Here is a 10,921-nt window from a genome sequence, read left to right as displayed (position 1 = left end):
CAGCGACTTTTCCTTAGGTGCAGGTTACAGCTCAGGAGGCAGCGGCTGGTCTTTGGGTGGGTGGGGGGGATCCAGCGAGGGAGGCAGCTTGTCTTAATGTGCGGGGTCCAGCTGGGGAGGCGACAGCTTGTGTTTCCATGAGGGTTTCAGCAGGGGAGGAGGCGACTTGTGTTTGGGTGTAGGGTCCAGCTGTGAAGGCGGCAGCTTGTTCTTGGATGCGGGGTCCAGCTGGGGAGCTGGCAGCTTGACTTATGTGCGGGGTCCAGCTGGGGAGGTGACAGCTTGTGTTTCCATGAGGGTTCCAGCTGGGGAGGAGGCGACTTGTGTTTGGGTTTAGGGTCCAGCTGTGAAGGTGGCAGCTTGTTCTTGGGTGCGGGTTCCAGCTGGGGAGCTGGCAGCTTGACTTATGTGCGAGGTCCAGCTGTGAAGGCAGAAGCTTGTCTCTGGATGCGGGGTGCAGCTGGGGAGTTTGCAGCTTTTCCTTGGAGTCGGGGTGCATCTGGGGTGGTGGCAGCTTGTCCTTGGGTATGGGTCCAGCTGGGGTGTCGGCAGCTTGTCGTTGGGTTCGGGTTCTAGCTGGTGAGGAGGTGGCTTGTGCTTGGGTTTCGGGTGCAGCTGGGGAGGTAGTGGCTTGTGTATGGGTGCAGGTTCCAGCTAGGCAGGCGGCAGTTTGTCCTTGGGTGCAGGGTCCAGCTGGGGAGGTGGCGGCTTGTCTTTGGGTGCGGGGTCCAGCTGGGGAGAGGGCAGCTTGTCCTTGGATGCAGGTCCAGCTGCGGAGTGACAGCTTCTTCTTTTTTACGGGGTCCAGCTTGGGTGGAGGCGGCAGTTTCCTTGGGTGCGTGTCTAGCTGGGGACGTGGCAGCTTGTTCTTGGGTGCTGGTCCAACTGGCGAGGCAGTGGCTTGTCCTTGGGAGCCGGGTCCAGCAGGGGAGAGAGTGGCTTGTCCTTGGGTGCGGGCCAGCTGGGGAGGCGGTGGCTTGTCTTTGGCTGCGGTGTGCAGGTGAGAAGGAGGCAGCTTGTCTTTGTGTGTGTTGTCTAGCTGGGGATGTGGCAGCTTGTTCTTGGGTGCTGCTCTCGGTTGGGAGGCGGCAGCTTGTCCTTGGGTGTGGGTCCAGCTGGGGAGGCAGCAGATTTTCCTTAGGTCTGGGTCCTGCTGGGGAGGTGGCAGATTGTCCTTGGGTATGGGTCCTGCTTGGGAGGTGACAGCTTGTTTTGGATACAGGGTCCAGCTTTGGAGGAAGCAGCTTGTCCTTGGGTGCAGGTCCAGCTGTGGAGGCAGTGGCTTGTCTTTGTGTGCATGGTCCAGCTGGGGAGGCAGTGGCTTGTCCTTGGGTGTGGGATCCAGCTGGGGAGGCGGCAGCATTTCCTTGGGAGCAGGGTCCTGCAGGGGAGACAGTGGCTTGTCCTTGGGTGCGGGCCAACTGGGGAGGCTTTGGCTTGTCTTTGGCTGCGGTGTCCAGCTGGGAAGGAGGCAGCTTGTTCCTGGATGCGAGGTCCAGCTGGGTAGGTGGTGGATTGTGCTTTGGTGTGGGGTCCAGCTGAGGAGACAGTGGCTTGTCTTTGCAGTCCAGCTGGGGAGGCGGCGGCTTGTCTTTAGGTGCAGATCCATCTGGGGAGGTGGCAGCATGTCCTTGGGTGAGGGTCCAGCTGGGAAAACAGCAGATTGTCCTTGGATGCGGGGTCCCGCAAGGATGGAGGTGACAGCTAGTCCTTGGTTGCAAGGTACAGCTTTGTTGGAGGTGGCAGTGTCCTTGGGTGTGGGTCCAGCTGGGGAGGCAGCAGCTTGTCCTTGGGTGTGGGTCCTGCTGGGGAGGCGGCAGTTTGTCCTTGGCTGCCAGTTCAGCAGCGCAGGAGAAGTCTGTCCTTGGGTGTGGGTCCAGCTGGGGAGGTAGCAGCTTATCCTTGGGTGTGGGTACAGCTGGGGAGGCGGCAGCTTGTCTTTTTGTCTGGGTCAGCTGGGGAGGCGGCAGCTTGTCCCTGTGTCTGGGTCCTGCTGGGGAGGTGGCAGCTTGTCCTTGGGTACGGGTCCAGCTTGGGTGGAAGCAGCTTATCCTTGGATGCGGGTCCAGCTGGGGAGGCATTGGCTTGTCTTTGTGCGCAGGGTCCACTGGGGAGGCGGTGAGTTTTACTTGGGTGCGGGGTCCAGCAGGGGAGGCGGCGGCAATTCCTTGGGAGCAGGGTCCAGAGGGGAGACAGTGGCTTGTCCTTGGGTGCGGGTCCAGCTGGGGAGGTGGCAGCCTGTCCTTGGGTGCCAGTCCAGTTGTGTAAGCGGAGGATTGTCCTTGGTTGAGGGATCCAGCTTGGGAGGCGGTAGCTTGTCCTTGGGTGTGGGTCCAGGTGGGGAGGCAACAGATTTTCCTTAGGTCTGGGTCCTGCTGGGGAGGTGGCAGAATGTCCTTGGGTACGGGTCCTGCCTGGGAGGTGGCAGCTTGTTTTGAATACAGGATCCAGCTTTGGAGGAAGCAGCTTGTCCTTGTGTGCAGGTCCAGCTGTGGAGGCAGTGGCTTGTCTTTGTGTGCATGGTCCAGCTGGGGAGGCAGTGGCTTGTCCTTGGGTGTGGGATCCAGCTGGGGAGGCGGCAGCATTTCCTTGGGAGCAGGGTCCAGCAGGGGAGACAGTACTTGTCCTTGGGTGAGAGTTCCTGCTGGGAATGCGGTGCCTTTTCCTTGCTTGCGGGGTCTTCCTGGGGTGGCGGTGGCTTGTATTTGGGTGCGTGGTCTAGCTGGAGATGCGGTGGCTTCTGTTGGTTGAGCTGTCCTGCTTGGGAGGCGATGTATTTTTGTTAGGTTCGGGGTCCAGCTGAGGAGGCAGTGGCTTGTCTTTGGGTGGGGGATCCAGTTGGGGAGGCAGCAGCTTTTCTTTCGATGCTCGGTGCAGCTGGGGAGGCAGCAGCTTGTGTTTGGGTGCAGGGTCCATCTGTGAAGGTGGTGGTTTGGCATAGGCACAGGGTCCAGCGTGGGAGGCTGCAGCTTGTTCTTGGGTGCGGGTCCAGCTGGGGAGGCGGCAGCATTTCCTTGGGGATGGGGTCCAATTGGTGAGGAGGCAGCTTGTCTTTGGGTGCGGGGTCCAGCTGGGGCAGTGGCAGCTTGTGTTTGGGTGCAGGGTCCAGCTGTGAAGGTGGCAGCTTGGACTTCTGCACAGGGTTCAGCTGGGAGGCGGCAGCTTGTTCTTGGATGTGGGTCTAGCTGGGGAGGCAGTGGCTTGTCCTTGGGTGAGAGGTTCTGCTGGGAATGGTGTGGCTTTTCCTTAGTTGCGGGATCTAGGTGGTGTGGCGGTGGCTTGTGTTTGGGTGTGTGGTCCAGCTGGGGAGGCAGCGGCTTGTCTTTGGTTGAGCTTTCCTGCTTGGGAGGCGGTGGCTTTTCCTTAGGTGCTCAGGAGATAGTGGCTGTCTTTGGGTGGGGTTCCAGCTGCAGAGGCGGCAGTTTGTCATTGGGTTCAGGGTCTAGCTGGGAAGACAGCGGCTTGTCCAAGGATAGGGTACAGCTGGGCAGGCTGCAGCTTGTGTTTGGGTGCAGGGTACAGCTGTGAAGGTGGTGGCTTGGCCATCAGCACAGGTTTCTCCTGGGGAGGCGGCAGCTTGTCCTTGGGTACGGGTCCAGATTGGGAAGAGTCGGATTGTTCTTGGGTGCGGGGTTAAGCTTGGGAGGCAGCAGCTTGTCCTTGGGTTTGGGCCCAGTTGGGGAGTCGGCAGCTTGTCCATGTGTTTGGGGTCCAGCTGGGGAGGCGGGAGCTTGTTCTTGGTGTCGGGCCCAGCTGGGGAGACAGCAGCTTGTCCTTAAATGCTGGGTCCAGGTGGGGAGGTGATTGCTTGTGTTTAGGTGCGGGGTCAGCTGGGGAGGTGGCAGCATGTCCTTCCATGCGGGGTCCAGCTGAGGAGACAGTGGCTTGTCCTTGGGTGCAGGGTCCAGCTGAGAGCTGGAGGCTTGTCTTTTAAGTATGGGTTCCAGTTTGGGAGGCGGCAGCTTGTCCTTGGGTGAGGGGTCCAGCTGAGGAGGTCGTGGCTTTTCTTTGGGTCAGGATCCAGCAGGGGAGACAGTGGCTTCTCCTTGGGTGTGGGGTCCAACTGGGGAGGCGGCGGTGGAGCTTGTTCTTGGAGGCCGGGTCCAGCTGGGGAGACAGTGGCTTGTCTTTGGTTGCAGGGTCCATTTGGGAGTCGGCGGCTTGTCTTTGGGTACGGGGTCCAGCTGGGGAGGAGGAAGCTTGTTCTTTCTGCCGGTCCAGCTGGGGAGGCGGCGGCTTGTCCTGTGTGTGCCGGGTCCAACTGTGTAGGCGGCGGCTTGTCCTTGGGTGCAGGGTCCAGCTTGGGAGGCGGAAGCTTGTCCTTGGTGCACATGCAGGTGGGGAGGCGACAGCTTGTCCTTTTCCTTTGGTGTGGATCCAGCTGGGGAGACAGTAGCTTGTCCTTGGGTACGGAGACCAGTGGAACAGGCGGCAGCTTGTCCTTGGGTGAAGAGTCCAGCCTGAGAGGCGGCAGCTTGTGCTTTTGTGCAGTTCCCGTGTGGAGGCCGTGGCTTGTCCTTGGGTGCGGGGTTCATCTGGGGAGGCGGCAGCTTGTTCTTTGGTGAGGGTCCAGCTGGGGTGGTGGCAGCAGCTTGTCCTTGGGTAGAGGTCCAGCTGGGAAGGCAGCAGGTTGTCTTTGGCTAAAGGTGCAGCTGGGGATGCTACAGCTTCTCCTTTTGTGCAGGTCCAGTTGGGAAGGCGGAAACGATTCCTTGGCTGCGGCTCTAGCTGTGGAGGTGGCAGATTGTTCTTAAGTGCGTGTCCAGCTGGGGAGGATGCAGCTTGTCTTTGGGTGCAGGGTCCAGTTGGGGAGGCTGCAGCTTGTCTTTGGGTGCAGGGTACAGTTGGGGAGGTGGCAGCTTGTCCTTGGGTGTGGAATCCAGCTGGGAATTCAGTGGCTTGTCCTTGGGAGCTAGTCCAGCTGGGGAGGCGGCTGTGGCTTGTGTTTGGGTGCGGGGTCCAGCTGGGGAGGTGGCAGCTTTCCCTTAGGTGAGAGTCCAGGCGGCTTGTCTTTGTGGATAGGGTCCAACTGGTGAGGAGGCAGCTTTTCCTTGGGTTCGAGTCCAGCTGTGGAAGTGGCAGCTTGTCCTTGGTTGCGGGGTCCAGCAGGGGAGGCAGTGGCTTGTGTTTGGGTGCGGGGTCCAGCTGTGGAGGTGGCAGCTTGTCCTTGGTTGCGGGCTGGAGCTGGGGAATCAGTGGCTTGTCCTTGGATGCGGGGTCCAGCTGGGTAGGTGGCCTCTTGTGATTGGGTATGGGGTCCAGCTGGGTAGGAGGAAGCTTGTCCTTGGGTGCAGGTCCAGCTGGGTAGGCGGCGGCTTTTCTTTGAGGGGTCCAGTTGGGGAGAAAGTGGCTTGTCCTTGGGTGCAGCGTACAGCTGGGGAGGCGGCAGCTTGTCCTTGGGTGAGCAGTGCTACTAGGGAGGCGGCAGCTTGTCCTTGAATGCGGTTTACAGCAGGGGAGAGAGTGGCTTGTCCTTGGGTGTAGGGTCCAGCTGGGGAGGCAGCTGCTTGTCATTGTGTGAGGGGTCCAGCTGGGCAGGCGGCGGCTTGTCCTTGGGTGCGGGGTACAGCTTGGGAGGCAGCAGCTTGTCTTTCCATGCGGGTTACAGCTGGGGAGGAGGCGGCTTGTGTTTGGGTGCAGGGTCCAGCTTGGGAGGCGGCAGCTTGGCCTTCAGCACAGGGTGCACCTGGCTAGGAGGCAGCTTGTCCTTGCATGAGGATCCAGCTGTGTAAGTGGCGCCTGTCCTTGGGTGTGGGATCCAGCTGGAGAGTCGGCAGCTTGTCCTTGTGTGTGGGTCCAGTTGGAAGGTGGAAGCCTGTCCTTTGGTACGGGTCCAGCTGGGGAGGCGGCAGCTTTTTCTTGGGTGCAGGTCCAGCTGGCGAGGCAGTGGCTTGTCCTTGGGTGGGGTACCAACTGGAGTGGCTTGTCATTGGGTGCGGGCCAGCTGGGGAGGCGGCAGCTTGTCTTAATGTGCGGGGTCCAGCTGGGAGGCGGCTGCATGTACTTGGGAGCGGGGTCCAGTTGGGGAGAGGGCAGCTTGTCTTGGGTGCGTGGTCCAGCTGAGAAGGCAGCAGCTTGGCCATCAGTACATGGTGTAGCTGCAGAGGTGGCAGCTATTCCTTGGGTGTGGGTCCAGTGGGGAGGCGGCAGATTGTCCTTGGATGCGGGGTCCAGCTTGGATGGAGGCGGCAGCTTGTCCTTGGGTGTGGGTCTAGCTGGGGAGGCGGCAGCTTGTTCTTCGGTGTGGGTACATCTGAGGAGGTGGAGGCTTGTTCCTGAGTGCAGGGTCCAGCTTGGGTGGAAGCGGCAGCTTGTCCTTGGGTGTGTGTCTAGCTGGGGAGTTGGCAGCTTGTTCTTGGGTGCGGGGTCCAGCTGGGGAGCTGGCAGCTTGACTTATGTGCGAGGTCCAGCTGTGAAGGCGGAAGCTTGTCCCTGGATGCGGGGTGCAGCTGGGGAGTTTGCAGCTTTTCCTTGGAATCAGGGTGCATCTGGGGTGGTGGCAGCTTGTCCTTGGGTATGGGTCCAGCTGTGGAGTCGCCAGCTTTTCGTTGGGTTCGGGTTCTAGCTGGTGAGGAGGTGGCTTGTGCTTGGGTTTCGGGTGCAGCTGGGGAGGTAGTGGCTTGTGTATGGGTGCAGGTTCCAGCTAGGCAGGCGGCAGTTTGTCCTTGGGTGCAGGGTCCAGCTGGGGAGGTGGCGGCTTGTCTTTGGGTGCGGGGTCCAGCTGGGGAGAGGGCAGCTTGTCCTTGGATGCAGGTCCAGCTGCGGAGTGACAGCTTCTTCTTTTTTACGGGGTCCAGCTTGGGTGGAGGCGTCCGCTTTTCCTTCGGTTCGGAGACTAGCTGGGAGGCGGTCTCTCGTCCTTGGGTGCAGGGTCCAGCTGAGGAGGCTGCGGATTGTCTTTATGTCTGGGGTCCAGCTGTGGAGGTAGTACCTTTCATTGGGTGAGGGTCCAGGTGGAGTGGTGGCAACTTGTCCTTGGGTGCAGGTTTAGGTGGGGAGATGGCAGCTTGTTCTTGGGTGGGAAGTCCAGCTGGGGAGACAGTGACTTGTTTTTGGGTGCGGGGTCTAGCTGGGGAGCGGCGCCTTGTCCTTGGGTGCTGAGTCCAACTGGGTAGGTGGCTGCATTTCCTTGGGAGCAGGGTCCAGCTGGGGAGGTCGCCGCTTTTCCTTTGATGCGGGGTCCAGCTGGGGAGTTGGCGGCTTATCGTTGGCTGTGGGATTCATCTGGGGAGGCGGCTTGTCTTTAGTGCGGGTCCAGCTGGGGAGGCCCCGGCTTGACCATCAGCACAGGGTCCAGCTGGGAAGGTGGTGGCTTGTCCTCTGATGTGTGGTCCAGTAGTGCCGGCCTCGTCTGGGCCTTCAGTGCAGCGTCCAGGAAAGCCTCCTCTGGCTTGATTATCTGCACAGCTTCCAGCTTGAGGGCAGGTGATATCTTGGTCATTGGCGGTGTCTGTGAGCACAGGCCTCTCCTTCGGCCTGCATTGGAATTTTTAAAGACAGGTGGCGACTTGGTCTTCTTCTTGAAGTTCCCATAGGCTAGGGTAGCTTGGCTATTAACTCAGGTGCAGGAGAGGAGGTGGTTGCTTGCCTTCATGCAAAATTAATGAGGGCGGGCCATGACTTAGCACTCAGTGCTGGTTCCTGGAGGTGAAGTTGCAGCTTGGCCATCTGCCATCCCAGGGTGTTGCCTGAGTGGTTTGGGCAGTTCTGGTACTTTGTTAGCTTTATTGCATCAGGGTTGGGAAGATCTTTTCCAGATCCGCTGACTGATCAAGTCCACCTTAGTGCATCCCCAGACCGAGGCACTTGCTGCAAAACTTGACCAGGTGAATGTTCTGTTCTGTTCTGCTTTCCATTTCCTGATGTGGCACTTGAGGTCCCCAGCTGGCCTAGATGAGCTGGCTGCCATGTCCCCCATGTGCATTGGGGTACACTGTCCAAACCCTGCACAGGTCTCAGCACCTGAGGAGGCCCTGTCCCCATTCTTGGGCTTTCATGAGTTTGTTTCTCTGCTTTTGAGTATGCTAATGCTTGTCATTTTGAATTCCTTTTAGGACAACTTACCAGTCTCTTGTAACAAGAGAGGAAGGGAGTGAAAGAGAGAAGCAGGGAATTGGATACCAAATGTAGCAGCTGGAGCCTGAAACCTTCAGCCCTAATGGGTCCTGGTGCTTGCAAGGTGAGGATTTAGCCATTGAGCCATTGTACCAGGCCATGGATCTCTCTCTCTCTTTGTTTTTAAGATTCACTTATTTTTTCTTTTCGAGTAACACAGAGAGAAGGAGAGACAGAGATCCTCTATCGGTCATCAGATTTGCCAAATGACCATAATAGCTGAGGCTGAGCCAGTCCTTCTGGGTCTCTAGCATGAATGCAAGGGACCAAGGACTTGATCCTTCCTTTATTGCCTTCACAGCCACAAGCCGGGAGCTGGATGGGCAGTGGAGCAGCCAAGACACCAGCTGGCACCTGTATGGGATGCCAGCACCACAGGTGGAAGCTTAGTTTACTGTGCCATAATGCTGGCCCCCGTTTTATCACATTTTAGTTGAGTTTTTGATTAACTCAGTTATTCCAGTGATTTGTTTTCACTGAAAATTTCATTCTCTCTCTTGTTCTCTGGATGAGTGGTTTTCTAGATATAAGTAGTAAAAAGTCAGAGTTTCTGCTACTATTCTGGTTAAAGTGTATGCGAGGGCTAGTGTTGTGGTGCAGTGCGCTAATCTAACATTTGTAATGCCGACATCCCACATGGCCATGTTGCTGTTTGCTGGAGTTATCTTTACTGCTCACTCCAGACTGTTTTGAAGGTTAGCTATTAGCCTAGAACCTCTGTGCTTTCCTTTTGCTTCTTTTTTTGTTGCAGGTCTTTGTTTTCCTTGGTTTATTATGTTTTTGATGGATGGTTTCTTCTAGTCTAATGAGAAAGAAGGTCAGTGGGAAATGAATTAGAAACTTGCTTTTTGAGGCCTGTGTGGTGTTTTGGATGAAATTGCTGCCTGTGTTGCCAGTGTGAGTCCTGACTGCTCTGCCTTCATCCAGCTCCCTGATAATGAATGACCAGAGGGGACAAGTTGAAGATGGCCCAGTTCCTTAGATCCCTGCCCCCATGTGGAGACCCAGACGGAGTACCAGCTTCTGGCTTTAGCCTGGCCATTGTGGCCAGCTGCGGCGTGGACCAGTGGATGGAAGAAATGTGTCTGTCTCTTCCCTGTGTGTTGCTTTTAGTTTTAAAATATACGCATACATGCATATTTTTAGTAAAAAGAATCTTGCTTTTGTGGAGAGCTCTTGTCTTTAGTTTGGTGATGTTTAGAAGTTGAAATGATGTGAGACTGAGTTGGGTTCGTGATGAGTCGAGCTGCTGCCTGCACAGCCACCAGCCCGTTGCTCAGGTCCTGGCTGTGCTACTCCATCCAAGCCCTGCTGGTGGCCTGGGAAAATCAGCGGAAGATGGTCCAGGTTGTTGAGCCCTTGTCGCCTGTATGGGAGACCTGGATGAAGCTCCTGTGGATGGAAGAGCTCTTCTCAGTCCACTTTCAAAGAAGAGTATAAATTTTAAAATTAAATTATGGACCACTTTAGTTCAGTGAAATGATGTGAACGCTTATTTGTTTCTTTGTTTCTATTATTGCTGCTGCAAGTGTATGCTAATTCTTATTGCATTGTGATTTTTTTGAGCCACAGAGAATCAGAAACAGGGAGACCTCCCTTCCACTGATCGCTGTGCACAGGTTTGCAGTTGCTGCTGCAGGGCCCAGCCACATCCAGGAGTCAGGAACTCAGTCTGGGTTTCCATGTGAGTGGAACCCGGCAGCTGAGCCTCATCTGCTGCCTTTTATGTTATATGTTATGAAGATGTTAGTTAGATACAGAAATTAGTCTGGTGTTCAAACCAGGCAAGGGGTACAAATTGAGTAAATCTGTTTAATGTCTAGTTTCAGTGTAGGCACTATAATATGAATTAAAATTTAGAGTTTAAAACTTTTGAGAGGGGGTCCAGCATGAACCTAGTGGCTAAACTCTTTGGCTTGAATGTGCCATGATCCCATATGGGTGCCGGTTCTAATCCTGTTAGCTCTGTCTTCCATTCCCCTGCTTGTGGCCTGGGAAAGCAGTCAAGGACGGCCCAAAGTTTTGGGACTTTGCACCCCATGGGAGACTGGGAGGAGTCTTCTGGCTCCTAGCTTTGGAATATTGGCTCAGTTCCAGCCGTGGAAGCCTCTTGGGAAGTGAATCAGTGAATGGAAGATCTTCTCTGTCTCTTCTCCTCTCTGTAAATCTGACTTTGCAATAAAAATAAATAAACCTTAACAAACAAACAACAACAACAAAACCCTTGAGAGGGACTGGTGTGATGGCTCAGTAACTAAATGCTCACCTGGAAGTGCCAGGATCCCTTGTGGTTGAGTGTGTCATGGTGGCTCTACTTCCCATTCAGCTCTCACTCGTGGTCTGAGAAAGAGGAAGAGGGTGGTTCAAAACTTTGGAAACTTATGCCCCTTTGGCAGACTCAGAAGAAACTTATGGCTCGCCTCATTGTGACTATTATGGCCACTTGGGTAATGAAGCAATGGATGAAGATCTTTTTTGCCTCTCTTTCTCTGTAAATCTGATCTGCCTTTCCAAAAAATAAAAGTTTTTAATTAATTATTCTTTAGGAAAGTCAGATATACAGAGGGATGGAGAAACAGAGGGAAAGATCTTCTGTCTGCTGGTTCATTCCCCAAGTAGCTAAAACGGCCAGACCTGAGCCAATCTGAAGCCAGGAGCTTCTTACAGGTCTCCCACATGGGTGGAGGAACCCAAGGCTTTGGACCATCTTTGACTGCTTTCCCAGGCCACAAGTGGGGAGCTGGATGGGATGTGGAGCAGCCAGAACATGAACCAGTGCTCATATAGAATCCAGGCATATGCAAGT

The sequence above is a fragment of the Ochotona princeps genome, chromosome 8, assembly GCF_030435755.1.
Source record: "Ochotona princeps isolate mOchPri1 chromosome 8, mOchPri1.hap1, whole genome shotgun sequence".
Lineage (NCBI taxonomy): Eukaryota > Metazoa > Chordata > Mammalia > Lagomorpha > Ochotonidae > Ochotona > Ochotona princeps.
Note: the sequence above shows the minus strand (reverse complement) of the source record.